Genomic DNA, 26622 nt, shown 5'->3' with positions numbered 1-26622 from the left:
CGCTTGATACGAAGCACAAACGTGCCGGTGAGTGGCTTTCGGTTCTCGACGCAACGCTGTCAAACGTTAGTGTCTGAACCGGTCTTGTTTGAAGCATTTTTTTATCGAGTATGCTCGATGAAATGTGCCAAATGAACCAGAGAAGGCGAATCATGTACCTCGAGACAGAGAAATAGTGAAATACACGGACATGATCCCAGGGGGGCTATGTTGCGCTTTTTGCACTCCCAGGAGACTAGGGAGAGGGAAGTGACGTCAACGACACAGCAAATGCAGATTGGATGTTGACAGAAGAAGACGAAATCAACATCCAATCTGCGTTTGCTGTGTCGTTGACGTCACTTCCCTCTCCATAGTCTCCTGGGAGTGCAAAAAGCGCAACATAGCCCCCCTGAACCGCACAATAAAAGACGACGAGAGTATCTCGTCCGGCGAACATTCAAGTCAACTCACGCCTGTGCGTAGCTTCCTGTGCTTTTCTAGAGATTTGGTTAAATTCCTCGAGCACGACGCCAGCTGCCAGCTGTTTACTGCTGCACATGGTAAAACCCGCGACGGAACCAAAAAGGACAACCGCGATACTTTTTATCTGCCTCGGGTTTTAGCAGGCGCCTACCAAGGTTGCCTGTACTTGTTTGTTTTCTGCCAGTTTAGGTGAACTGAGCCACACGCTTGTTTCGACCGGTTCAAATTTGAATAAATGATAACCAACGCACAAAGAAAACAAGTTTCAAGTACCTTTTGAGATTTTTGAAGTGACTTTTACTATTGAACGACTGCATGCACTTGAATGTTCAATTCAAGAGTTTATAAAACGTGACTACCCCATGCTTGTCACCTGCCAACAGGGTGCTAACTCTCAATGGCTGGAGCCCAGTGGGTCGTTAAGTAAGCCTGTGGGGTAGTTACAGCCGTCAAAACGCACGATGACGAGAGGAGGTGCTCACTTTTTCTTAGAGTGTATCATTTGGCACGCCCCGGTATCACCTTGATTCTCTTGCATGTTTTTACTTCATAAGATTGTGTTGTTTGTGATGCCTTACTTTCCTCAGCAAGTGCAGAAAAGCAGTTTGTCGTCTTATCGCTTTAGAATCGCCTTGTCGTCTGCTTCGTCGTCGTCTGCTTCTGCGTCTTCGTGAACGTGTAAGCCCATGCCGCTCACGGGGTAATCCCACTGCGGCCGCGGAAAAAACAAAACATAAAAACAACGGCGCCACTACTCGAGCATTCCGACTTCTCGGACGTCTCAATTACCTTGCAAACAAGTGAACATCTAGTGCAATAGCAAAGAGCAAGAAAATTCGAGGGACAATCGGCTCGGTGTAGCACCACGGAACAGCATCAAATGCGATGAAAAACTGAGCTTGGTGGTGCTTAGTCTTGTGCATAACGTTTAATCAGCCATCAAGTAAGAGTAGCTGAATAGACTTTCTCGGTCAGCGATAGTTTTCTAGAAGTTTCATTCTGGTTGACAGCTTGTGAGACAGAGTACAGATAAACAGCGGGAGAAGCCTGCACACAAAGAACTGATCTACAGAAAGGCCATGCCTGACGCGCCGTAATGATTGGCATTTATCAAAAAGAAGCAGCCATGCCAGACACCTGAAAGCTTGGGGTGGAGATGATTTTTCGTGCACAGTTTCCATTCAGTTTTATTTTGTTTGCGCAAGATCCGAACACTAACAGTCGCCTGACGGGGGAAGCTTTTTTCTGCGGTCTCGACTGGCACTGCTAATGCAGAATGGATCAGTAACACCAGCCTAATAGACCACCACAAAATGGATGAGGTTCGTTTGTTACATTTTTGGCGGTAAGTACGTGTTGCACTTCTAAATTGCATTATGTAATCTTTTCGCGTAGGTATGGAAAAAAAAAAAAAAAAAAAAAACTGAAGGCTGCTTTTGAAAAAACGTTTTTATATCAATTGGTGCATATCGGGAATCGCTGCTCTTTTTTAGTGACTGTCCTGATCTTTTAAAGCACAGTTGTGCTTGAAACATGGCGTCGCAATACCAGTTATAACAACCAAAATACACCGAGTAAGAACACTCTAAAAAAAATCCGTTCTTGAAAGGTTCTTCGCCGCCCCAAGAACTCTTTTTCCTCGTGAAGAACTGTTTTCGCTCAAACAGTGTCGCCCCCTGGCGCACCAGAAAGGCGACCGGGCGATGAAGAACGTTTGCCTGGAAAGAAGTTCTTCATAACGTTTTTGTTTTTTTTTGTTTGTTTTGTTTTCGAAGAAGCGGCTGCGCGCGAAGGAGTGCCGGTGGTGCCGCTGCGCCGCGCCGTTTGCCTGCGTGAGATCTTGTAAAGGCGAAAGTAACGGCGGCCAACAATTCGGGGTTCGCTGTTTACTGTTTCGACCTGGTTCTGTCGGCGGCATTCAATGGGTGGGGTCACGGTGCGAGAACATACAAATGTGTCTAGATGGAAGCTCCAGGACGTGTCAGATTGGTTGACAAAGCAAAACCTTGGAGACTTCGCCCAAAAATTCGAAGGTAAGCAGAATGCTCCGTCCTCTTTGTTTGTGTTGGTTGGCGGCGTCGGTTTCGTCTCGCGTTTTCAGTTTCCAAGTTTAGTGCCGGTAACGGTGACTGATCGGGGTCTCGATGGCGCTATCCTTCCATACTTCCATGTGCACGCGAATATTTTTTTATGAAACTTGTAGTGCAGTGTGGATATTTGGACATGTGTTGTGAGCGAGGAAGTGCTTCCGGGTCTTTCGGCGATTGGTGAGATTTGTCCTTGTTTGTGCGATTTCAGCATGAGCGGATACGAGTGTTGAAAGTTTTCGCAGTGCTACCACATTGGGAGTCATCTGACAAATCATGTCCAGATAACTCTTGGTGACCCGGACTTTAATTCTGTTTGCAAGTTGGGTGAGTGCTCTCCGTCTGGACGATATTTTATTGCATTTGAGAGCTTCAGGAAGCACATGAAACGTAAAGGTGTCGAGGGAGGATCTGGGGAACCAGAAAATAAAAGCAGTGTGGGGGTGATGCATGCCACTGCTTTATGCTTGTCCCCTCCCCCCATCTTCACTCTCTTTATACTATATTTGTGTACACCATCGAAATAAAAGGGTAGAAAAATGTGGTATAACTTCTGTCATTAACATATATAACACATATGTATGATATAATCTGTATGTGCAATATTTTATCTCCTTTTATGCAGAAGAGGTTGATGGGAAGACATTACTAAGCTTGTCAGTGTGGATGATTGAGCAGTTTCTCCCTGCTATGAAACTGCGAGTCAGACTGCTAAAACTGATTGAACAGCTAAAAGGAGACATAAAAGAAAGGTGGAGCACATTACCCAATTGGAAATTTGCGTTCCATTTGTGAAATTCGAGATGCACTAATTACGTTGTTATCTTTCAGCTTGCCTGGACCCTCCAATGTGCCTCGTGCTAGTAACACAGCAGCCTCAGTTTGGTCTACAGAGGTTGTGAGAAACGTATGGCCACAGAGATATACTCTTCCAGAATTTCCCCCGCTACTGTTACAGAGGCTGTGTGAAAAGAGTGAACGTTTCCTTCAACCACAGCGAAATGAAGCACGAACAAAGTTGGTCGCTGCGTTGGCAGACGACATTCTGAGCAAAACTCCGAAAGCAGCAGCATTTGAAATCCTCACTTATATATCTTAAAATAGAGGCTAACATTTGTTGTTTTTTCTTTCCAGAACGCCAAGTCGGTCTTAGCTAGATGATGTCATGCGTGCCCTCCAAGCGGCATACCCCTTCCTGGCCGACTCCACTGTACGCTGCGTAAGATTTACAAGAACTTTTTTTCATACTGACAATTGAAATGCTTTTATCGAAGTTAATTATATGCATTGTAACAGGCTTGCTACTCATCAGTTTCACTGTAGGATTCACTGCGACACAGCCTTATTAACAAAATGAAAAAAAGAAAGGTTGCTTCTTATGCATCTGCCAGAAGTTCAGCAAAACAAGGAAAACTATGGCAAAGGTGGTGGGCGAAAGCGAAAGGAAAAACGCCAGCAGTGACTGTATTCAAAAATACAAAAGGACCATGGTAAGTTTGTTACAACCTGGTTCTGATACAGTTAAAAGAAATAAAACTAACCTGGAAGCGGGAACTGTTCTTAAATAGTTATTCAGCTAAATGTAGTTATATAATTGCTGCACCATATGCTTCAAAGTGCTTAGCCTGTTACATTTTGCCAAAATGAGAGGAACCTTTATACAGTTTTCAGTTGCCCGTCCAGAGGAGTGGTTAGAAGCTTGGGAATGACCTTACCAAATTCGGCTTGATTGTTTTTAAAAGGCATATTTATTTTTCGCATGCAGATTCTTGTTATGGAGTCTTAAATATACGATATTGATATTCACGATCAAATGACGAAATCTTTGTTTTATTATAACCTTTAGAAGTGTAACAAAACATCACTTTGAGTACTCAAAATGTTTCTGTTTTTACATTATTTTATTTTAGTGGTACATACTGTTTGCTTTACTATTTATTCTGTACCTAAAACCACCATTCACAGCAGTTCATACTATCCATCATCACTCAGACTGTTGTTGCCATGTCTGGTGCTTCTATGTGCAACTAAGCAGATAGTGCTTTAATTGTTCGAGAGAATCAAACTTGTCAAGCAATTGATGTTAACAAAAGGTTGCACAAGAGTGGGAGGGCAAAGTAGATAGTGTTTTAGTTGAGCATGCCAACACATTAACCGTATGATAATATTCACAGTGGTAAGAATAAAGACGAAGTTTTTGCTTACTTGCCAATACATCTTTTAGCTGCTCCTAAACATACTTTTGGCTACTCCTAAATGGACTTCTGACTACTGCAACAGGTGCTCCAAAGTGACTTGAACGAACCACATTGCTGTAAATGTAATCTGTAAAAGTCACAGTTGCATGGCTTGTCAGATATATCAAATACTCTCTGGTTGTCTCTCGGGTAAATCTCTTTTGCTGCATTGAACTGCCTTATTATAGCTAAAATATAGAGTGCATATAACTTGATCTATTTGGACCCGTGCACCCACTGTTTAAATTACAATTTTTTACATAACATAAAATAAGGCTTGCGGAGTTCGTCTGGTACACAACTTTGTTCTTCAAATCTCATATTGTGTGCATGGCACTGACTTTTTTTTTCAGGTTCCACATCATGAAGTAGAAGGTACCGACAACTGTGCAGACCACATAGAGATTATGGCTGCTGAATGCCCCAAGGCTGCAACAGATGTGAAGCTCTTACTTCAAACAATAGCACAGACGTCACAGGCAAGGAGGGTAGGCATCGCTGGCAAGACCATCACTGATGTTATTTAGCTGTACCCGGCCCTCTGCATTCCCGAAGTGGTAATTCTAACGCCTTTCCCACTAAACTTTCAAAGCAATAGACAGCCTGATTGGTGGATCAGTTTTGTCTCGTTTTGAGTTACTTCAAACCTAAAAAGGGTATACTAAGAGACTTAGGCACTGTCTAAATTCAGCTAACAGCCTGGTTTGCAGCTGCCTACTTGCAGTGCCGTTGTGATCTTTGTCTGGGTTTAACACCTGTTTGTGCCATGCGCCCTCGCAGTGTGTGGTTGGAGAGAGGCATCATGAGAAGGAAGGGGCAAGTCTTGTTTTGCCGCAATTCCATTTTTCCTGCTTCCACACCTGAGTGGTTACCTTGTCCATCTCGTCTCCAAGATAGCATTTTTATCTATAAAGTATATCTCAACAAGAAAGGGTTTTGAAGTTTTTTCAAGTCAGTTTTTGTTTTCTTTTTTTAAAAGTCAAATAATAGAACTAAGCTCGCTAACGTGCCACATATGAAATCAGACATCTAGAACGTTGTCTAAATTTTCTCAAGGCCAAAATTTCAGCGTTTCATTTCAGTGTTCCACTAGGCCGTGTTTTATTTGATTGATATTTTAGGCAGAGAAGCATTCTACTAATGTGCTACGTTTCAATCTAGTCATGTTCAATAAACGTCCGTATGTTTTTTTCTGTGAACCGCGGTATCTTGTCTCCATTTCACCATTGACAGGTTGGACGTTGCAGAGCATCTCTTGTTTCTCCTACCTCTATTCCCTATACCTCATACTTGGTCTTGACAAGAGTATCAACGATGAATGTGTACTTGAATACCCATTAAAGCCAGTGGTTCTGCAGTAGATGTAGTGCCCCAGAAAAGGAGCCTTGTCTTTCAAAGCCTGTTTTGCACGTCTGTTGACGTTTACAAAACGTCTAGGTGATGTATATTGCCTCTTTGAACAGTTCGAGACAGTCGATAAAGAGCGGTTTACAAAAGAGCTACTGTACACCTAAAATTGCTGCCCAAGTCGGTTTTTGCGAATAAGTTATTCAAGTTAACTCGAAAGTGGTCTTTGCAACAAACCTTTCATTGAAAAGGTTCATAATAGAAATCTCTTTCGGTGAAAAGTAACTTAAAAGTTAGGGGTGAGCAAGTAGTGGTTGAAATGATATCCTTTGTAGTTTTTTTTTTTTTTTTTTTAGTTCTCTCTCGGATGGAACGGTTTTTCATCGAATACCTTTGCAAGCTTCTTATAAGCTTTTTCAATTGACCAGTAAATCATGAAAATCTTTACTGAGTTTTTTTAGGGTCTAAGGAAATAACAGTTCTACAGTTCTAAATAACCTTTCAAGGGAACTTTACTGTTGGGGTGTGCGAATACCCCTCGGTTCAAATAGTGCAGCGATATTTCTAGATTCAAGAAGTCCACTGTACACAATGACTTTCATTGCAGTGTTGAACCTAGAAATAACGCTCTTCTTTTTGAACCGAGGGGGCATTCGCACACTCAACATAAAAGTTCCCTTGAAAGGTTATTTAGAACTTATTTCCTTAGACCCTAAAATAACTCAATAAAGGTTCTTCATAATATTAACTGCTTAATTAAAAAAGAGCTTATAAGAACCTTCCAAAGGTACTTGACGAAAAATCGTTTCATCCGGAAGAGAACTAAAAGAATTGTTTCAGCGACAGAAGGGCTGGAAAGAACTTTTTAAACGTTCCTCACGAAGAACTCTTCCATTGAAAAGAGAACTTAAAAGAACTGTTAAACGGTTCTTCACCAAGAACTGTTTTAGCGAGAGGAGGGCTGAAAAGAACTTTTTAAAAGTTCCTCACGAAGAACTGTTTCATTGAAAAGAGAACTTAACAGAACTCCTTAAAGGTTCTTCGTGAAGAACTTTTTTATAAGGTGCTTAAAAGAACCTTTTAGGGTGCAAATTATGGACAAGCCGAAGAACTCCAAAAAGTTCTTTTTCGAACTGATTTTTTTTAGTGTGAAGTGTATTAAAAACGGCCTCCGCAAAGCAGTGCGGAGGTCCTATTTGATATAGACCAACGAATAGGCCGCTACAGAGCAAATGGTCAGAGAGATTCCAGCTTACGGAACACTTCGGCACGCTGTATGTTTCGTGCCCTGTAATATTACATATTTTAGCTGACGTGCAATAATTGGATATAAATTATGAAGCGAATCGCGAAACAAATCGAAAAACGCTATTTTTCCTGCCGCTCTGTCCGGCTCTGTCGTCCTTTCTTTGCCATGCTTCTTTCTTGCTGGAAGACATAATATCCGAGGCCGTTTTGCCTGGTGCTGTTATTATAGCTCCGTGGCATACAACATCTGAAGCCACCGATTGAAAACCATGAGTCAACACCTGGCTAAAAGTCTCGTGCTAACCCGAAAATTTCCAAACGCCGGGCGTACAATGCGCGCCGACGCGGCCGGAAAATTGGGGAGAACTACAGGTACCAGAATGCACCGCGGCAGCGGTGGCGTCGCGCAACTCCTCGGGAGATCGGTCTATTCGCGTACATAAGGGACTCCGCGTGCTGATCTGCAGTCAAGGGAGGAAGTGGCCGAGTGGGCTAACGCGTCTCAGCTCGGAGCGTGGAGCGAAAGCTTGCGCTGGGAACCTCCTGGGTTCGATCCCCGCCGCCCCCGCCCGTTTCGATCTGGATGAGTTTCGTACCGGCACGCGTTCGTGTGATCACTACTGCGTGATGCACGTTAAAAATCCCAGGTTAGCGGTTGTACCGCACTGGCTAAATTTCTCATCTACAGCTAAGAGACCGATTACCCGTTGAGGTGCATCTCCATCAAGGCTGTATAAACATAACGAGCAAGCCAATTTTTTTTGATCTGCAGTCAGTCTCGCCCCAGCGCTCGATCCTGCGGTTTCGCCGACTTCGACGCCCGCGACGCTTTGTTATTATCTTTTGTACTCTTTTATTTTTGGCACAAGTTCGCCACATTAAACGTTTATTTCTTCCTGTTCATCTATTGTTTTTGGTCACCACCCGTGACAATATTCACAATTTTTTAGCAAATAAACTATCTTCTATAATACTTCACAAAACATATCAAAATGCGCGCCTTTGAATTATATTTACGAATGTATAAAGATAATATGCCCACCCTTAATTGTCTTGTTGTTATTAACGCAGAAATGCGGCTGATTTCGCAAAATGTGTCAAGATTGGACGTCGATATTTAAAAAACTCCATCTTTTATTTTTTTTAAACTCCCCTTGGCAGTTTGCAGTGACATGAACTAACCTGTGATGGCAAAACATTGAGTAACATATGACCTCCAAACGGGAAAAGCTGCGACAAACCTTCACTCGGAGCGAGCCGAAGTCTCGTTATAGCGGCATTGCCGCATAACGTCCCCTTCATGGAAGCGTCAAAAGCTGGAAAGCGGGACTCTGTCGTAGAGAGCGGAAAGTCGTGCTGTTCCGAGCATTGCTTTATCGTTGTGTGACTGTACCCCCCCCCCCCCCCTCCTTCCCCCGCCCTGCCCTCTTCTTCCCGCCCCTTAACACGAGCAAGAAACGCTTGCGAACGTCACTGCTTGCGGTAGTTATCGTAAGCATGCACATCACATTGCCTTGAAACCCAAAGCTGTGAAGAGTCAGTTACGGAAAAATAAGGCGAGAGTATTTGTAAGAGAAAATATGCATGGTCAGTTGGTCAGGAAACATTTCAATCTAAACCCAGAGACGAGGAAAAACAAAAATAACGGACAGTGCGAAACGAACTCTCAAACGCAGCTGAACTTATTCACAAGAAGAACGACAATAAATGCATGACCACGCGGAAAGAAATAAAATAGGGAAGATCAAGACATGCGACCGCAAAGACTTGACCGAACCTAAACAGACAAACTAAATCACTCCAAGGTTAAGGACAGCAACGGGAACGGGCACCTCTCCCAAGGACCTGAACAGATGGGTTGCACCACGCTATGCGAACCCACCGAGACCGAACCCCTAACCCCCTCTTCTATTTTACTGCCGTAACCCCCTTCCCAACACACACACAAACACACAGACACACACACACACACACACACACACGCGCGCACACACACACACACACACACACAAACTACACTCCAACACCGAAAACCCCAAAAACATTACAATATAAAAAAAAACTTTTAGAAGGTAAAAAAAAAAAGACGGCTGACTATCGCTATGCTTACAGTAGACTCAATGTCTTTGGTGCTCAATAAGTGGTACTACAAACAAACAACACCAGCTTAACCATGCGCGACGCACCGATTATATCTACAATGGAAGACAGAAGTTGATAACCACAAGGACATTTTCTTTCCGAACTCTGACCAGATATTCGGAGCCGGGAGAGAGGAATTCAGAACCTCTCAAATAGGCGTTTGCGAGGACGTTTGAAGTTCTGTCATTTACGAAGCGAGTAAGAGTCTAGTGTCAAATCGAACAGCCATGGCCCAACGATTCAGCACCGTGCGATTGTTCTGTGTGGACTATCTACGGAGACACAAGAAGAAAAGATAGCGATAAGCACCTCGTATCGGTAGGGAGACTCAACAAAGTGCGGTTGGAAAAGCTACTGGCTCCACGGACAGTGAACGAATCTGACCTTTTATGCCAACATTGCTACAAATACTTCCAGAATGAGATTGCTACTCCTCACAACGTGAGTACATCAGACTCTTCTTTCCGGGACTCTGGTGAAGTTTTTGGCTGAAGTGAGTCAAGAATTGTGTGCTGCTAGTCCGTCGGTAACTCCATTGAAACCACGTAAAACCATTAAAACAAAAAGGCGCGAAGCATATTTGAAGAAAAAACAAGCCCTGCCCTCTTCTTCCCGCCCCTTAACACTTCGATTAGAAGAAAGCTGTCAGGCGTTTATGGCATGAAAACCGGCGAAGACAGTTGTGAGCACTGCGCGGAGTGGTTTGACGCGTTCCGCGAATCGCTGAAGGCATGCAGTTCCCACCCGGAACGCAAGCGATTGTACACGCTTCTGCCACCAAGCATCTCGAAAAAAGAAATATTGCGTCTGGTGCCAGAAGCGACTGCCTACATGATTGATCAAACAAGAAAACTGAAGCGTAAAGGTGGTGTACGGGCAACCTCTGATCCCTACATGGGGAAGAAGGCGAATGCCGAAGACGTGAGAGTTGCACTTGAGTACTAGACACGCGACGACCTCGCATGCTCTATTCAAAGCCCCAACAAAATGGACGTCGTCAAAGCCATGATCAACGACAACAAGACCAAAGTCGTAAAAAGGTTTATGACCAGCTCTAATAAGGAAGCTTACTAGCTGTTCAGGAAGGACCATCCCCATCGAGAACTAGGCATCTCTAAGTTCTATTCCCTACGACCAAAATGGGCAAAAAAGAGTCCCGAGCATGAGGTGTGCGCTTGCATATATTGCGTCAATTTTCAGTTGCTTTTAACAGCAATAACAAATGCCTCACAGGAGAGATTTACTGAAGACGACTCCAAGCGCATCTACCTCGGCAGCGCTTCACAAAACGATTGCTTCCTGCGCCGTTGCGAAAAGTGCCCAAAAATGCAGAGCATCTCGCTGCAGTCGCTCCATCTCGACAAAGACGAAGAGATCTGTTACGCGTTATGGGACGCTGGCGAACTCGTCAAAAAGGTTATGGAGACTTCCGCTTTCCTAAAGGAACTAGAGTCATGGAGCGAAAAGTATATGAGGCATTCTTACATCCGTGACCTTCAACGAAGCCTGATACGTGACACAAGAACCGCCTTACCACCCATCCACTTTGATTTTGCGGAAAATTGGACAGTCATCTTCCCAACCGAAGTGCAGAGTTTTCATTGAAAAAAAAACAACTCAAGTGTCTCTCTTCACTTGTGTGGTTACGTCCACGCAAGGCATGGAAAGCTTTGCCGTTGTCAGCGATGACACGACACATGACACAGCTCACGCTCTTCTAGCCACAAAAGCCATAGAAGAGTATGTTGATGAACATTACCCGCTCTTTTCTGAAATAATTTTTGTATCCGACGGAGCGGCGGCGCATTTCAAGAATCGCTTCCAATTGCACGAATTATCTCGGAAGCCGTACTCCTTGGCAAGATGGATCTTTTCAGCCACTGGACACGGAAAAAGCGCTTGTGATGGAGTAGGTGGTGTTCTTAAACACCACGCAACGCTCACCAACTTGAGATCTTCGCTCAACTCAACGATTGTCACCGCTAAAGACTTTGTGGAAGTGCTGCGTGAAAAAGTAACAAATGTCTGCATGTTCCACCTGTCTTGGTGGAGAGTTTCGTGCGGTGAAGCAAGTAGAGTGGGCCACCGTAAAACCTGTGAGAGGAATCCAGGCATCTCATCTGTGGAAGTCATCATATGCCGACAGGCCGGATGTATACATGGCCACTTGCGCAACTGAGAGTTTTAAGCTTAGGTATGCATAGTTGGCGAATTTGCAGAGTGGGGCCGTTTTGTTTTTGTGAATTGTAAGCTAAGTAATGGTATTCCAGCCTAAAGTACATTTTCGTGTCAGTTATCTAACCCCTTCTGAAAAAAAGAATTTGAGAAATATAAAATACATGCCATAACTAACGCTCAAAATATTTGGTGCTGTGCGGCAAAGCCGCTATGACGAAGACGTCGGCTCGCTCCGAGTGAAGGTGTGTCGTAGCTTTTCCCGTTTGGAGGTCATACGTTACTCAATGTTTTGCCATCAAAAGTCAGTTCAAGTCACTGCAAAGTGCCAAGAAAAGATTTAAAAAAAATAAAAGATGGAGTTTTTGAAATATTGACGCCCAATTTTGCCACATTTCCAGAAATCAGCTGCATTTCCGTGTTAATAACAAGAAGACAATTAAAGGTAGGCATATTATCTATATACATTCGTAAAGAATATTTATAGGCGCGCATTTTGATATGTTTTGTGAAGTACTAAGACAAATGGTTTATTTAAAAAAAAATTGTGAATATGTCTCTGAAATGCGTTTTTATGCCATGTTTGATAGTTTTGTTTGTATAGAAATAATTTATTGATATTTTTACTTTTTTTGTGTATGTGTTGTATATCTTTTGTGAAATGCATTAAAAAAGTTATGGTGACGTGAAAGCTTTGATGAGAAAATGACGACTACGCAAAGTAGCATAGTGAAATCTTCTCGATTTCCACGCCACGAGCTTCTCTATTTTATATCTCAGCGAAAAAATTTGTTACGGCGTTCATATGTAGCTTAATGTTCATCCCAAGATCATGGCTTTCATATATATTTTTAACAAAAAGATCAAAATTATGACCCGGACCATCATTGCATGAACTGACGTGGAATCACCCAATAGCAGACGCTCACAGTTCAAGCTAGCGTTTGATTCCGTTGCCCGCGGGACGCGATTTCTATAAGAAAATCTACTTTTTTTTTCCTTTCGGTTCCCCGACACATCATAACAAACGAACCCTCGTCGTCTGCTCCCGCTCCTCCCCGGCCTCGCCGGAGCGAGGAATGACGGGATTGCATTTTGGCGCACGCTCTATTTTCTCGGTGCAGCGAGTGCATGCACGCGTGGGGTGCCGCCGCTAAAACGAACTCGGAGAGTGCAACCACCCGTGGAGTGCCTGCCGAAACGAACTCGCTGTACGCCGCGAGTGTGCACGGGTAGACACGAGTGCCGTGAAACGAACTCGCTATTAATAGGACCGGCACCCTCGCAACCCGGCGCATTTTCATTAGTTCCCAGGGGCCCTCCACGTGGAGCAGCCTGTGTCGATGTCTACGCGTTCTGGCGTTCGGGTTTCATTACGTGCTGACTGTACAAGCACAGAGCTTTGAGGCACACCGAGCGGACGCCACTTGGGGGATATGTGAGACTGTTAGCTGAAACGAACTGAGGGCAGTTAACAAGAAAATAGTCAAGCCATAAGAAGTTTGGGATAGAGATTAAGTTGACCTAATTTAAGAAGCAAAAGCTTATGACACACCTTATCAAATGCTTTCGAGAAGTCTAAAAAGATGCAGTCGGCAAGAGATGATCGGTCACGAATGGCGTTTAGTTTATGCTATTTTATGCTAGTTTATTTAGTTTAGCTTCGCACGAATACGTTTTAAGGAAGCGGTGTTATGAAGGTATGAAGAACGAATTCGATTCAAGAAAGCTGGCGTGGCTAGAAAACAGAATGTGCTCTAAAATTTTACATGGGATGCTTGTGAGCGAAATTGGTCGATAATTAAGTGGAGAATTCTTGTTACCTGATTTGTGGAGTGGAACAACCTTCCCCACTTTCCACTCAGCAGGAAGAAAACCATCATCAACTGTCCGTTGGAAAACTTTTGATAAAATAATACTGGTACTTGTACTTTCTTAATAATTTTGGGTCAATTAAATTTCAACCAGGGTCAGGAAATTGTTTAAGTGATCTAATTTTGCTTTCAACACCACCGTGGGCTAACAGGGAACGTTGCAAGGTAATCACATGAATTTATATTAGGTAATGGGACGTCTGTAGTTACTGTAAAGTTGCGTGTAAATATGTCATTAAGAACGGTAGCACATTAATTAGAGGGAATGACATTACCAGGACTGTTGACGAGGGTGATATCATTATTATCTTTTGGGTTAATAACACCCGAAAACGTTTTTGTGTCAGTTGTTAGCATGGCTGGCAAAGTATTTTGAAGATATTTCTTTAGCTTCTCTAATCGGTGTTATGTATTAGCCCCGAGAGCGAACACAAGCGTCGCTGCGGTCGCCGCGCCCTGATTGGGTGACTTGTACAGTGACGTCAGGGGAAGGACTCCGCTCCGCGATCTCGTATCCGGCTCTCTTCCCTGCCACGGTTTCCTGGTTTGGCCGTTGTGTGCCGCAAGCTCTTCGAGGAGCTGGACCCCGTTTACCCGGTGCACACCCGCAGGCGATATGAAAGTGAACTGCGGACCGTCGACCGGTGCGTGCTATCAGCGCCATGATGCGGCTGCCGCGGTGGCTCGCTTTCTTATCACTCGCTTCGCCAAGATTAAAGAGACCGTGAAGGCAATTTAATTTTTTTTTTAAAGAAGGTGTTTTTGGAAGCATTGGGGTCCTGGCATGCCACACAATTTTTTCTAGAACGTTATTTCTGTACCTGCAAATAAATTTGCGAAACCGAAACAAACATTCAGATTTCTTCCCTTTTTCGCCTCTGGAAAGGGAAGTGACGTCAGGGAGCACTGTCGGCATCGGTAGGATTTAGTGCACACTCAGTGTGGTTCCCGTGGTTCGCTCTAGTGCACGGCGGTCTGTGAAGAAAACCTGGAAGAAATGGACGACAACGCCGCGCTCGCAAACGAGTTTGAGCTCCCGTTCAGTGACCTCACGCCGACTAAACGGAAGGTGCTGCTAAGGACGCAGAACTCTGGATTGGCGAACGATGCAGCAATGCTGCGCATTGCTACATCGGTCGGCAGTTTATGCAAACTAACGTCGCCCGTTCGACCGCACGTCTTTAGCCGACCTTTCGCGCAACCTACTACTGCACATAAACGCGGCATGATTGGTGAGACACCAGTTCGCAAAGCGAACACGAGATGACGCACGAAACCAAAACCAAAAGTCTGCCGCCCCCGGCGCTCGTACCTTTTTTTCTTTTTTTTTGTCCATGGTTGCTCGATGCTTGTTACGCGCCCGAGGTAGCAGTGCGGGATGCTTTCAACCAGTGACAAACGGAGGGATCGCTTCAGATTATGCTTTTATACACGGTATGAAACCTTCTAATTCCCAACTAGAACTTCAAAATATTATCCAACGTTCAAATAAACTTTTTTTTATCACATCTCACCACCGAAATCGAAACCAAGAGCGCGTCTATCGTTTGAACCAATCGCCAGACGAGGAGCCCGTTGTCGTCACGCTTCGACGGCGCACTTTAGTTCACCTTTCTGCCGCCGCCTCGGTGGGGTCTCAGGCATCGTTCCCGGCGCTATTATTACCGCGCCTGTTTGCTCGATTGGTGCGGCACCCAAACTTCTGTTCGGGCTAGAACTTGGTCAACAGTATCTGAGATGTGCCTGACATCCATTTCAATCGTCGAATAAAACTTCAAAACTGCCTTCATGGTCCCTTTAAGCGCTTAGATTGAGCGCTGTTCTCAGCTCTGATGCTACTCCCCGCAGAGAGCGTGGAAGTGGGTTTCGATTTCGGCATCGCTTTTTGTGGGCGCCGTGCCCCCGTCATTGCCGGCAAATGATGTGCACATTGCACGTGAACTAGAGCGGACGTTCTTCGGCATGGTTTATCAGTGACTGAACCGCTTGTTTCATTCATGAGTGAACGCTATACTTGGTTTCAGCTTACGTCCGAGCGAGGCTATGTTATGAGCCGAAGGGCCAATCATACAGCGCAAAAAGCGCAGCGTCATGGCGTGCTCTCTGCGCTTTATAGACCAGTGTCCGCGCCAATTCCAGGGCGCCGCCATGTTTATCTACGCTCGCGCCACCACGCGGAGAGAACTGGCAGGCAGGAGGGGGGGGCTGCGTCGGCGGCGTTGCTTTGGGGAGCTGGATGCGGCAGGCTGTCCGAATGCACCGGCACATCGTGAACGATGTCTTCACCAGAAGCCTCCGCGACCCGTTCTTCAACAGATAAGATGTCGTGAACATTCGAGAACCCATCTCGATAAAAAAAACAAGAGAAAACCTTTCTTGTCTTAAATGTTCTCGGTGTCTGCTGACCCTTGACATCCGCGTTTCAGTCCGGGTTCATTGCGTAGTAAATATTTCGCTACCGCTTTCTTGTAGCTTTCAAATGCTTGATTGTCGGCTTCTTGTATACGACATTACATTCGTGACACGTTTGAGACCGATTTTCGCGATCTGCTTGCATTTCTGCGGCAGCGCGGCTCTGCCGAGCCGAAATAAGTGGGAGGCGTTCACTTGATCGAACGCCGTTTTAGCGAATGAAAACGAGACCACGACGTTTCATCGAATGACTAACGAATGCCCGCCCGCCCCCCCCCCCCCCCCACACACACACACACAAACACACACTACGAGCGTCTGGGTTCGAAACTATTAAATGCCAGTTCTAAAGGATGGTACTTACTTGAAGTGGGAGCTGGAATTCTACGAGGTACCAGGAGACACTTACTATCGGACAACGAAGCACGGTGCCTGTGGGGGCGGAGTCTAGGAACGCTACTGATTAATATTGTGACAGGCGATCAGTTATGATAGCAGACGAAACTTCTACTCGTTTGTTCAGAAGTTCGCGGTGATATTTTATTAGCCCTCGTTAGAGCACACCAAGGATCTGAGGCAGTGAAATTCACATCACGCAGGCTCGTCCGTCGTAGTCAAATGAGCGCAGTCGACGATGAGGTGTAATGAGCTACTAAGCTTCACAAGGAAAATGCGCGTGAGAAAGAGTTTTGAGGAAGTCCAAAACACCGATCCAGCAGACGCACGTACGTACGTTTACTCCGGACTTCATGAACCCGACGGCGCAAGATCAAAGAGCACCGCCGCCATCGCCACCCGGTTTTCTCTGCACTTTGCGCGACGACGGCACTGCAACGGAGGGCACTCGCCTCGGCGTTAACAATCCGCGAAATAGATTAATTTCCCAGTCTTGAAGCCATTCCAAATGATAAATGAAAATACCTCGGCGTTGTCGAACATCTGACGACACAACCAACACAACTGTGCCGCTGGCTGCGTGAGCCTGACACAACTGGCACCGTTGTTGCTCGTGAAGGCCTGCTTATTTGTAGTTGAGACGATGATTCCACATCTTTCGTGCCACTCGTGGTGCTTGCAATAAATTCGAAGGGCAGGGGAATCTTCTCACGAGGACGCTGAAGACACTCGACACCGGAGCCACCAAAGCGATCGCACAAACCGTCGCCATGTTTGCTTCTTCTCCGTCACTCGCGGCGCGGTCAACTCGTCGCGAGATGTTTTCTGGTTCGGCTAGATGGAAACCAACAGCGGCAAAGTGGCGTATGGACACACGGCTCTCACATTACGGGCACTATACTCCCATACCGCGGTAAACAGGACCGATGCCGGCGAAACGGCAGTCGGCACACCAGCGAAGAAGCCCTCGACGGGAACCGGCGGCGCAGGCCGACGCAGCCCCCCCTCCCCGTGAGCGTCTGGGTTCGAGATTATTGTTCGCTTTTGTTCCTTGCGGTCGAGGCTAAAAAGAGCACTTCCGGACAAAGGTCTATAGACCTTTTCACCCTCCGCCGCATGGGCGCTGCCATCTTGGAATCACGTGATGCGGCCGCCATTAGGTTGCTTCAACTTGTTGCTCCGCTCTCCCGTCCGCGCCTTGGCGGATGCGTTGAATTCGTGTTTTTCGTCGCGTTTCACCGCGTCTCTTGCAAGTTGCCTTACTCCGCAAAGTGTCTTCCATGCAATTGCATTACATCATTATGCGCACAGCTTCTGTAGTTGATTTTGTAACACGTTTTGAATATTTTTTACCGTCGGCGTGCGGGATACGTGTGAAAAGGTTTTAGAGGAACAGGAATCAGCGTTAGCACTTGCGCACATTGAATATCGAGAGTTCAAAAACCAATAACTTGTGAGAACTTAGGTTTGATTACTAATAAGGGCGGAACATTTGCAATAGGAAACCCAATGTTCTTATATATGAGTGCGCATTGGTGTCAAGGAAGGAAAGAAAAACACTCAGCGTAATTAGCCACGTGTTTTTCCTGAAAACATGGTGTTTTGTAGTTCCAACAGATCGAAAACAGTTTCTTTTGATTACACCAGGGAACTTGTGAACAAGGCGCGCGGGAACAAAAATTTAGTTTGAATTATTTTTTATGCTAGGAACAATGGTACCTTAACATTAGGCAACTTGTTTGTTCGCAATATCACACCTATATCTGTTTTACGTTCTTAATCGCGTGTGTGACATGAGCATTCGCTTCATCGGTTTATTTAGGAATTCCACGGAATTGTATATCGTGCTTGGTCCCATGTCCATAGTGTTTCAGTTGCTTGAGTCATTTTTTAATAGAACCATGCAGTTTCAATTAATTTATTTCAACACAAATATTTGAACTTCCCGCGTAAGAAACTGTCACAGACAGCTTGATAGTGCCTATGATTCACAAAATGCGGCGCCGAAAAGAATCCTTCTGCATGAAAATCACCCGAGTGCAGCCGGTTGTCGACGGCGAATAGGGATTTACTTTCAGTAGCTGGCGACGTCAAAATGTGCAAAGCGCATCGCTTCAGATCAGTGAACAGCTTTCTACACAGGTCCTTGTCTACGTGATTATATGAAACTTTTTTAGTCATTATAAAATACGTTTCGAGTCTCGAAGTTAAAAAAGGTTGGTGTACGGAAACCAAACATCGAACAGTAAACTTGTCAGTTCATCTGTTCTTGGTGATTCAGCATATTGTTAATCATGTTGTCGACCTGCTTTTCACTAAGCACTCATGCAATATAGTCTGTTGCAATATAAGATGATCAGTTCAATATCTGACTTGAGCGCGAGCTATCTACCTTGCGTACCGCTCGGTGCACGCACAGCCAAAGCACGGCGGCAGGCAACGAGCGCACGCTGCAGGCGGAGTTTGTCCTGCTATTTACTTTTTTTTTTCTTCTTAAAATTAGTGTCCGCGGGTACGGCCGTGGACAATGGTTCTCCTCCCTGTGCATCAGCGCAGTTGTTTCACCGCCGAACCTGGCCGAAATTAACGATGGATGGAATCAGACGCATATGGTGTTCATAAAAAAAGATCGCAATTTAGGCTCGAAACCACTCTGTGGTTTGCCAAGTGGCTCAATACTATTATTTCATTCGCTGTGTGCTACTAGAAAGAAATTCATATCGCAAAAGTAATCGAAAGTGGCATGAAACAGCATCACAATCGCTTGCACGTTGAAACCGAAACCGACCAAATTGAAGCAACCTAATGGCGGCGAGTGCGCCAGCGCCCTCTACCCGCCGGTCAAGCAACTACTGAAATGAAAAGGTCTATAGACGCTTTGCAGCAGCTGTGCATGGGCGCCGCCATAACTGACCTTCAGTTTTTGCTCCCTCTTATTCCGTTCGCTTCACTTCATCATTACCACAGCAGGACAGGTTATTGCCGTTTTAGATGCTACTGTGTTCTTGTGCCCAGCATAGGCCCTTGTGAAGACCCGTCAACGCCCGCTTTAGTAGCTCGGCATCTCGGTAAGACAAGAGAAGGGCGGCTATGGCGGCTCAATCTGGCGCGTGTGTAAAGCGTCTATAGAACTAGCGGGCAGAGGAGCACGCACAGAGAAACGGCGAATACCGGCTGGCCCTATCAACTGCAGAAAGCACGCCATGATGTTGTGCCTCTTTCGCTGTTTGATTGGCCCTCCGGCTCATAATATCGGTCGCGCTCGGAGCTAAGCTGAAACGAAGTATAACAACTGCGAACGCTAATAACTGTTCTTTTTAAGAAACGGAAAGGATAAGTTACTTTTTGATTTGTTCCACAGCTTTCCGGTTTAGCACATATCACAACAACAACAAATAAATGACTAAATCACACTGTCTACCGATAGTGTCTCAAAGGCTCCTTCCGCAATTCTCGCGCTTTCTGCGGGGAGTGGCAGCAGAGCTGAAGACAGCGCTCAACGGCGAAGAGCGCGACAAGAAAGCGAGCCGCCACTACAGTGTACTATAATACTTGGGTACTGTTGGGACCGGAGGGGCTCGCTAAACGTTACTAAAACACTCAGTTGGGAAACTCGCCGTCGAAACCTGGGCCGCTGGCGTCCACCGAGACCGAGCTAAATGCGACAACAGCGCCACTCTTTATCATTTGTCTCTACTGTGGTCACCTTGAGGTTTTTGAAAGCCTGTTTTTGCGTAAAAACAAACGAAAAAGACTCTTTTTGTATGAAATTTATTGGAGTTTAGTACAAAAAGAGGGGCGCTTTATGTTTTTAAAATCTTTAGTTTGCAGGGTTTTGTGGCACAATTAATATTGTTTTTATACAACCATGCCTCAGCGGGCCTTTCAGGTAGCACGTCCCGCTCTAGGTGCATTTTAACTTCGGTAGTTGAACGCCGCGCGTCCGCCGGGGAGACGGGGGCGGCACCCCTGTTAAAGCCGAAATAGAAGACACGTGCAGTTCCTCGAGTGGCCGCTGCGGGAGAAATGGTGGCGTTGTGTTCGTCACTAGCTCGGTGCTTGGAGACAGTTTGGGGCCACTTTTTCAAAGCTGTCTCTATGGGAGTTTCCCAACTGAGTGTTTTAGTAACGTTGGGCTCGCCTGAAGCGCGTGGTATTGATCGCGACAGGTGTCGACACCGGCGCGTTATCCAGAAGGTGTGCGCATGCGCGGCTGCACGCGCGAAAATATGAATCCTTGGTGCCGCTTTGTCGGAGTGCACATAGGATTTCTGATGCAGCTACGACCTGCCAGCGGTCGTACCGCGGCATCAATTATACTGCCGATCGTTAGTAACATGATGCTTCAATGTATTGGACGGTACAAGCTACATTACCCTTCCTTTACATAAAAACAATTGCGACTTTAAAGAAGCGGATTGCAAATTGCTTCGACTTTCGGTTTGTCGGATGGTGAGCATTTTAAATGAAATGCCCATTTCCTTGGTCGCAAAGGCCGAACATTAGATATTTCAAAGAGATATCTAAAACTCGGAAACAGTTTTTTTTTTTCTACCTTATTTTATGATGGAACGAAACGGCACATACTAAAGTCTGAGATTGTTTTAGTATGTTTTTAATACCTCAGGTTAACTTCTCTGTCCTCTTTTCTGCCTGTCTTCTTTTTCTTGACCTTAATCAGCTCGCTTCACTTGTCACTCATTCTGGTGTTCATTTATGGGACGAACCACCCAAGCGACGGTCGCAAAGGGTGAGAATCTTTTATTTCTTCATGGCTGCCACGACCATTCGAGGACCACCCGACGTTCACTGGTAAGAGATGGCTTATAAGCCGTGACAATTTTTATTACGCATTTTAACATTGAACTTAAGTCCAGAAACTGAGACAACGTGGGCTGAACAAGTAATGCTTTATAAGATTCAAAGAAAACAAGCAACTATTTCACATCATTTTGAGCAGGAAACATGAGCACACGTAGATAAGGCAAGGAAAAAGTTGTAATAGTCTACAGAACGACATTGAAATAATGGTTACAATGTGCAGCGCATACATGGTTACAATATGCAGCGCATTATCCTCTTGCGGGTAAACCATCTGAAACCCACACGCTCATAAAAATACATTTAACCGACAGCTGCTCATTCCTTAGGTCCTGGGGTACACTTGGCAGCAGAGTCGGTACCGCGCCTGGCGCAAGCACTGGGTGTCCACGAGGGGGGAGGTACTCACTTGATCGAATGACGTTTTAGCGAACGCCCACGTTTCACCGAATGACACTTTAGCGAATAGTCGGACGCCGCGAAGCGGCATTTTCGGGTGGGCCAAATGGGTTAACATTTTTGTAATGAGCCGCCGCAGACTGTCGCCGCGAAGCGGCGTAAAGCGCAGCGCGGCGGATGGCCGGGTTAACGCGCGCCCCCGTTATTCGCTGAAACGTCGATTCGCTCAAATGTCGCTGTTCGCTAAAATGTCAATCGCTCATGTGATATGGACCCCTCGCAGACAGCGCTTGTTTCTTCAAGACGCTTGCCCGATCGCTGCAGATTCTTCTCCCAAAGATCTCTTTTGGCTCTGTCCTTTGAAACGCCGAAAAGGGACGCCGTTTTCACTCCTTTCACTCGGATGAGGCCCGTTTTGCAACCAGGTGCAGATAAAGAAGTTCTGTCGCTGACTCGCCGACGGAATTTCGGCACTACCTACGCGTTCACCATCCGCAAAATCAGAATAAAAGATTAGAGAGTTTTCGTACACCGCGCTGTCCCCTCCGTTAAAGGGAAGCTGAAACACTTCTTGAAAAAAACGAGTTAGAGGTGAATTCTGTCGTATTTTTATCCCGTGAATCTGAATATCACTTTTGTTTTCCCCGAAGATGCAACTAAAAGCGAGAAAAAGCGAAAAAACATTCGACCAGTCGTGACGTCATACTAGGATCTTCGGGCCTCCAAGCGCGTGTCGCTCGTGCGTTCAGCGCGTGCAACGGCAAGCTTGCCAGGTATATTTCCCCGCACTGACACCAGTCGTGACGTCTCTTTCTGATCTTTCTGAAAATAGCAAGAATGCGCGTGCATAGCTTTGACAGGCGCTGAAGATGCGCGAGAGCAGATATTCCGAACGCTCATAGTGTGACGTCACGCCCCGGGAAGGAGGGGCTTCGGCGGTACTTTAAAAATTAATTTCTGAAGCCTCCGTGCACCAAATTGAAAAATAATATTGACATTCCTGATCCTGGAGGTAGAATGAAGGCCATTGAAATGTTTTTTCTCAAATAGAGAACCGCTTCAGTTTCCCTTTAAGCGTTCCGCAACGAAGAAGTTGCTACTGCGCCTGTGCGCCGATAGCTTGACTGTGGACCCGACACGCGCACCGCTCAAAGTGAAACCCACACAAAACTATAAAAAAAAAAAAAAAAAAAACTCTGTTTCACCTTGTGTTGTACCGCAGGAGAGGCTACATGGAAAAGAAGAGGAAGCTCTCGGAGTAAGCAGACGTGTGCACGCAAAGCTCCTGCTCCCACCTGCTAAGCCTGACGAAGAATTTTGTGGCGGCCGGCAAGGCCGTCACGGCATGCCCACCAGAAACGGACCACAAGCTTCAGGAAACAAATGATACTGCCATCACCACCTACACCACCGCCCACCCCGTGAACTCAAATAAAGAAAGGAACACCAGGAGAGACCCAAGACTCCCGGACCACATTTACTCAATGGAAATGGACAAAGAGAATGGCGACGACGACGAACTCGCTAGGATCGCAACAGGCACCGACTGCTATCGGCATATACCCGGAGACAAGGTGGACTTCCTTAAGGTCAGTCACGAAAACGCACAATACCTTATTGAATGTCTCAACCACGCCGCGAGCATTAAGGAATGCATGAGCAACCTCCCGACCATCACAATGGCTGTGCAACTACTTCAAGCCATCGACCTGGAAACGCTGCGCAAATTCGCCGAACACAAGACTGAAATAGAACATTTTCTACAAAAGAAATCTTCTGGAGACCAACCAGCAGAACTGTCTTTAATTGAACCTAACACAGCGACGCAAATGGCGAGTGTGCCTACACTAAAAGAAACTGATGACGTGGCGATGGCAACACAGAGTTCTGAATCATCTTTGAATACCCAAGGAGATGAAGGCAGCTCACAGCTGGCGTCGAAAAGAAAGAAGCGAAAAGCCACCAGTGTGCTTTCTCAAGACCTGCTTCAAGAAGAGCAGGAAACAGAAAGAACCGACATTACGGCGGGCTCCAAAGACGCACCTGCAAACGTGACTCAAAAGACGATGTCACAAGCAGTCCTTATAAGACCCACCTGCAAACGTGACGTAAAAGACTTCTTACCGAAGCATATTAAAGCCGCAGCCCACTCGACGGGCGTGACATCGTGGAACAACATAGCTATCAAATACAATGAAAAAGCCAACATTATCGCGCTCGTCACTAAAGACAAAGAGGCGGTAGAACGACTTACACAGATCACCGAAATCGGCACTCCAGACGGAGCCCTGAAGGTGCAGGCACTGCAAGCACAAGCCCCCAACCAATGTAAAGGGGTCGCATACTTTAGATACGCAAAAGATGACACCAACGAGACTATTCTTCCGGAGCTCGAATGCAGAACTCATAACATTCTGGGAGTACATATTGTGGGACCCATGAGGTCCACAGCCATCCTCACGTTCGAAGGTAACACAAGACCGCAGTACATCAGATACTGCGGAGTAACCTGCAAGGTCTACGAGTACAGACCAAGACCGATGGTGTGCCTAAATTGCCACGCGATTGGGCACAAAGCTGACATTTGCCCCAGCAAAATCCGCCGCTGCGGAGAATGTGGAAGGGCACACAAAGAAGGCGATAACTGCGGAATGCCGCCGGAATGCTACAACTGCAAAGGTCCTCACACTGCGATGGACAAGAAATGCCCGAAACGAGCAATTCCGCCTCCCGGCAAAAACCTCCAGCGAACGAAAAAGTCACAAACAAAACACGGAATTGAACAGTTTAGCAAAGATGAATACTCCTGGCCTCTGCTACCAAACACTAGTGATGCCGACACGATAACGCCCGGGGCGTCGGGCAAGCCGTGGACAATGTTAGTGGCCGGTACTTCGGCAGGAGGCAAAAGTTTACCTCCAATAAAAGGGAACGACCCTTTTTCACACATCATCAAGGCAGAAAGAGAACGAATAGATGAAAAACTACGATCTCTTGAAGACAAGATGACAGAAATGAACGCAAAGATTACCGACCTATTCAAAGGTATGACGGGACTCATCAAGGCTTTCAATGCCAGAGCATAACTATGCGAAAGGCAACAGCTACAACAAGAAACGAAGGCCTCCGTGGATCCTTCAGTGGAACTGCAACGGCATCCGTTCCAAAACAGCTGAACTCAAACTAAGAATCGAAGGAGCGGGTAAGAACGCTCCTCTTGCCCTATTACTACAAGAAGTAAATACTCAGAACATCAACATTACTGGGTACAAAGCATACCAGATACCGACAATCCTGAATCAACAGAACGGACTACATAGTCCTAACGGGACCACTGCTCTTCTAGTTAGGGACAGTATCCCACACTCGCACATCGACACGACGGATATTTGTGACGAACACCAAGAAATTGTAGCAGCGCGGTTACACACTGCCAAGGGAAAACTCATACTAGCCTCGGTCTACATGAGACCACAGAAGAAGGAAGACGAAAGTATGAATTGGCTACAAACCTTAATCAAAGAACAAAAATGTGATGAGGAAATCATCGTGGGAGGTGATTTCAATGCCAAGAACACTATGTGGGGTTATCGAAATAACAACTTAAGAGGAAAAAACATAGCAGAACAGGCAAAAACCGCTACTCTGAGACTTCTCAACAACCCGCATATACCCACTCGCATCGGACAAACATCAAGACAGAGTGACACCTCACCAGACCTCACTTGGGCTTCAAGTAACGTCAGGGCGCGGTGGACCGTCCTACCCGACAGTATGGGCAGCGACCATCTCCCCATCCAGATTGAACTGACGGCGGAACGACACTCAGACGCCAGGAGACAGTCAAAATTCATCAAATGGGACAAGTTCCGCCAAGAATTTTGTGATCTCGCAAACGACAGCGAGCTAGGCCTCCGAATCACGGAAGCCCTCCGAAGTGCCACCGAAATTTATCAAGTTAAATCAGACGACCCTGACCCAGACCTTCACCTGCTTAACCTCTGGGCCAGTCGTCTTCAAGCCCAACAACGCTACAGAAAGAACAAAAAAGACTGGAGATTCCGAATTAAATTCAACGCGGCGACGGCGAAAGCCAAGAGATACACCATCCAGCTCAAGAGATCTCGGTGGCGCAAACACTGTGACGGCTTTAATACCAAGGGGGGAGCAACGAAGATGTGGCGGACTTTTCGCGCCTTTACGGGCAAGAAAAAAGCCAAATGCACCGCCCAAAACCTCGCACTCAAATTGGGCATATCCGATCGCAAGCTAGCTGAAATAGCGAGCGATTATTTCTTCCCACAACCGCAAAATCCCAAAGACGTCCCTGCAGACAGACCTGAGTACCATGATAAGATGGACATGGATGCTCCATTCAACATGGGAGAACTACTAGAAGCATTGCACACAGCCAAGAACTCTACACCTGGCCCTGACCATATCACGGTTGCTGCCTTACGCAACTTACCTGAAGTGGGAAAAGAGCAACTGCTTCGGTACATCAACGAAGTATGGGAGACCGGGAGGATACCGGCGGGGTGGAAACACTCCACCGTCATACCTATCCCCAAACCAGGCAAGCCAACTGATTCGATTCAGAACCTGCGACCGATATCCCTCACTTCTAATTTGTGTAAGATAACCGAACGTATGATCCTGGCTAGGATAACCTGGCAGCTAGAATACAAGAAACAAGCAGACGGCGAAGAACCGGCCTTTTCCTCGGTACAAACGGGGTTCCGGCCTGGCCTTGCAACCGTCGACAGTATCGCCCTAATACATAAGGACATACTGGCAAGACCCCCGAACATGTACCCAAGGACAATAGTTGCAGTCGATATAAAAAAGGCATTCGATACCGTACCTCACGATGCAGTGGTCCAAGGCGCCATCAACCGGGGCCTTAGAGGCCGCTGTCTAGGTTTTATAAAGTCGTTCTTAGAAGGCCGGACGTACGAAGTCGTAGTCGGGGAAGAACATGGACCAAAGAAGGAGAACGTAATTGGAGTACCACAAGGA

The 26622-nt window shown here is 46.0% G+C and overlaps 1 long non-coding RNA gene across 2 annotated transcripts; it reads left to right on the top strand.

Moving 5' to 3' along the window:
- The first annotated feature begins 2087 nt into the window (after positions 1–2087).
- LOC115324371 lies at positions 2088–5764 on the top strand. 2 transcript variants are annotated; one of them, XR_005717931.3, is made up of 5 exons: positions 2088–2879; positions 3178–3304; positions 3384–3771; positions 3849–4042; positions 5143–5764. It is a non-coding gene; the product is annotated as an uncharacterized LOC115324371 (long non-coding RNA). The 2 variants fall into 2 exon arrangements; XR_006076633.1 differs by having other exon boundaries at positions 3384–4042.
- Positions 5765–26622: the final 20858 nt, after the last annotated feature.

Source organism: Ixodes scapularis, unplaced genomic scaffold (genome assembly GCF_016920785.2).
Source record: "Ixodes scapularis isolate PalLabHiFi unplaced genomic scaffold, ASM1692078v2 PGA_scaffold0__279_contigs__length_252992795, whole genome shotgun sequence".
Lineage (NCBI taxonomy): Eukaryota > Metazoa > Arthropoda > Arachnida > Ixodida > Ixodidae > Ixodes > Ixodes scapularis.
Note: the sequence above shows the minus strand (reverse complement) of the source record. Positions and strands in the feature narration are given on the sequence as shown.